This window comes from Zingiber officinale, chromosome 1B, assembly GCF_018446385.1.
Source record: "Zingiber officinale cultivar Zhangliang chromosome 1B, Zo_v1.1, whole genome shotgun sequence".
In the NCBI taxonomy this organism is placed as follows: Eukaryota; Viridiplantae; Streptophyta; class Magnoliopsida; order Zingiberales; family Zingiberaceae; genus Zingiber; species Zingiber officinale.
Window position 1 is genome coordinate 14,818,544 of NC_055986.1, and position 3,883 is coordinate 14,822,426.

At 30.1% G+C, this 3,883-nt stretch overlaps 1 pseudogene; it reads right to left on the reverse strand.

Moving 5' to 3' along the window:
• Positions 1–1,134: 1,134 nt before the first annotated feature.
• Positions 1,135–1,295, reverse strand: LOC121994731 (annotated as a pseudogene).
• Between the last annotated feature and the right edge of the window lie 2,588 nt (positions 1,296–3,883).

Genomic DNA, 3,883 nt, shown 5'->3' on the forward strand with positions numbered 1-3,883 from the left:
GATCTCAGGTTCTACCTAGCTCGCATCCTTAAGAGTTTAAAGATCTTCATTAGTATTTTATAAAAAAAAAATCTGTGAAAATTTTCCGTGTTATTCTCTTAGGGAACATCAATAACATCCACTTGACTGATGAAGACATTCGCAAGATCTTCTATATGACATAAATTTATTCAAAACTCAAAATAAAAGTATAGAATGTCTCAGTATGTTTTTTTCCCTTCTAATTTTAAATATTTCAAGTCAATATAATAATTCTGAACAAAATTTTATATGAATTAAAATCAGTTAATTTTCACAAAACAATCACCTTATTTTATATTATGACAAAAATACAACTTGTATGTATATTTAAAAATTCTACATATATACAATATCTAACCATATAATATATATTATTTACAAGATTTATATGGATAAAATTTTAATTCTAGTTAGAAAGATGATTTTTAGTTTTAGTATCATGTATTGCAAAGTTGCATGAATACAAAGAAAACAATCGGCTCTAGTGCCCTTCTAAGTTTCAAGATTCTAATTTTCATTAAAAATTATGTCATTCCTATTACAAATTAAGTTACAATTTTAATTTATATGTTAGATGAACATATTCTATTTGTCAAAGATTTTGTTTTTATTTTTGTGTACCAGATCAATTAGAATTTCACCTAAATCCAACCAATTTCAGTATTGGTTATCCAATTGTAAAAGCGACCTTATAGATTTCTACTTCCGCATCTCTCTGAAATTATAGTCATGATAAAATCTTGAGTTTTGAGTTAGATGATAGACAATAATATAGTATATATTTCAATATCAATCAATATCAATGGAACAGATGTATATCCTATCTTATATATCTATGACTAAATAAAAAAATATCAACTATAAATAGTTTGTAAATAAAGTGAATAAATTTTTATTTATTTTTTATAGCACAAAGCTATATTTGTTCTCCTTGAATATTTTATCAATCAAGATTATAAATTTTCAAATTTGGAGTTTTAACTAAATTCTAAAGATATTTTTGTTTCCTCATATATAATTAGTTATCGTAGACACGTATTACATGTGTAATATAATATATGAACACGCGTAAATTAATATCCCAGATCAATAAATTGGACTTGGTAAGGTTGCATCAGTTTCATACAGTAGTGCAATACAAGGGAGAACCCCATCAACAAGCTACTGTAACAATCTCTTCCTTATAAAAAATTAATTTAATTTTTTATATCAGATATTAAATCGATAAGAACATATACTATACTTGATCTTAGCCAAAAAGTCAAAAAAGATATGATTTCCAATGTCACCATCCAAGATATTTATAAAAATTTCTCCATTCGCAGTGTTGTCAATCCTAAGATGTGCGACTAAATAAAACCATGACAATACATATTTTTTATATAAAAAATAATCAAAAAAATTATTAATAAGTCTTAAAATTATTTTTAATATAAAAAGAAAAAATAATATTAACATAATTTTATTTTATTTTATAGATTCATCCAAATTAGTTACTAAAGGTCCATATTGGTAATTAAATAGTAAGATGTTATATACTAGAACCACCCTGATTTCCTATATAACACACCAAAAAAAATTCTGTCAGTTGAGTTTTCAGTAAAAAAAAAAAAAAATTATATGGATGAATGAGAGAGTGCAATGATTTTAATTAGATTTATAGGAATAAATTTGATAAAACAGCATACGCGGTGCTTGACTAATTCAATCTGATAAGAAAGGAACATCGGTGCAATTTTTAGGTGAGACAGAAATGATTATGAACTGAGAGACATGATGCGAGTAGCAGGGAAGAGAAGAGCTCTTAATTGGGGGAACAGAAGAAACATGTCACCCATCGATCGATCGACGTAAGTAGCAGGGAAGAGAAAGGTTCTTGATTGGGGGAGCAGAAGAAGCATGTCACCCCTCGATATATCGATCGACCAATCAAGCATCTCAAAACTAATAGATGATGGAACTCATCAATCCGAGGCTCGACCAATTGGGTGGCAGACAATGATGCTCGCAGGCCAAGTTCTCTGTTTCACACATCATTTTAATTTTAATGTGCTCCAGCTGCAATGGAGCTTGACCAGCATCAGGCATCAGCATCAGTGTTGTTTAATTATTTAATAAATGGCCGGTGCGAAGACCAGAAGTTTAGACCATACACTTGAGGAACACATGATGGGTAGCCCGGACTTTCTAGTGTGGCCGTCTGTTCGCTGCTTCGTGAACTGCGGCCAAGGTCATCAAAATATGAACGTCAAACTGACTTCATTCACAGGAGCGACAGACAGATCAGACTGACTGGCTCATATGCTTCGATTCATTCAACTGAGAATCAACATTCCTGATATAATTCATGGAAGCCAATTTGTAGTTCATGCGGGACAGACTTTGTAGCTAGGATGGTTATTATACAAGGTGTTACCATCAAGAGATAGAGGTAAATTCCTAACGATAAAATGTTTATCAGGTTTATGTCCTCCCATGTAATGGTAATTATTTAAAAGGTAAAAAAATCACTCGTAATTTATCTTTTTATAGATGACTAGGAGATCGATCGTGTTGGGCACTCGGAGTCAGCGCATGCATGACCTTTTATCATCATGGAAACCAATTTGTTATCCCACGGTTGACATAGTTGGTGTCTCTATGGGTGATTATTTCAATAGTTCTTGCGGTCAATTCTCAACAAGTGTAAAATATCTCACTAAGTGTCTGACTCTCCCATATAAAGATCACTGTACTATAACAAATATCCTTTATGATTTATCCCTTTCCAGAAATTGTGGAATCGTTTTGGAAGGACTATTAAGGACTAAGGTGGCAACTTCACATTTTGCTCTAATGGACATCAATTTGTTACCTTATGGGTTTACATAATTGATATCTATATGGATATTTACTTTAATAAATTTTAAAGTCAATTCTTGGAAAATGTAAAATATATTATTGGATGTCTGTTATTAGTAATATAGTCACAATCTTATATTAAAATAATATACAAAAGATCATACATTTAAACAAATAGAATATATCTCTATTACTATAAGTAATAAGACCTTTTGAGATAATTGAAAAATAAATCTAACTATAAAGATTTAAATGTAAAGTATACGATATCATACTATTATAAATATATATAAATTTTTTTATTCCCAACTAAATATTCTTTATAATTTATGTTTTTATTTTATTATGAGGCTGATAATACTCGATGTCTGCTCGATTGACACCAATTTGTTGCCATTCTCCTGTTCATATTTCTGAAATTGACTATAAGATGCATGTAGACAATTGCATGTATATGCAGTAAATTAAATCTATTGAAAACTTGGTTGAGGATCCGGACCGCGACAAGCTTGTTGATTATAAATCAGGAGCGGTAAGCGTTCTAGTGTGTCAATTTTCTCAAATACAGAAGTTTTCTTTTATATCCCAACGTTTATGGGATTAAAGTCAAAATGGCTGATTAATTCCTTAATAATTTACTACTTACCATTACCGCGTAATGGATTAGGCCCCTCTCTCTCTATATATATAGTCTAAACTATGCAAATATAATGAGAATCCATATCCGCAATATCCATCGAATGTATATCAACAATATCCATCGAATGTATCGTAATTGAGCAAATTTCGTTTTCTTGTCACCATCACAGAGAAACGTGATGCAATGTAAAAATGACGACTATGGAATTTGTTTGCTAAGAAATAATTCATCAGTAGAATTTGTATATACATGTGTCGTCACTGTCATTGAGAAACAAGTTATAAGGATGCAATGCAATATGACTCACCGCCATGTAGATCAGTTTGTTTACTGAGAAAATTATATTTTAATTAATGAAAGTTTCTTCTTTTTTTTTAAAAA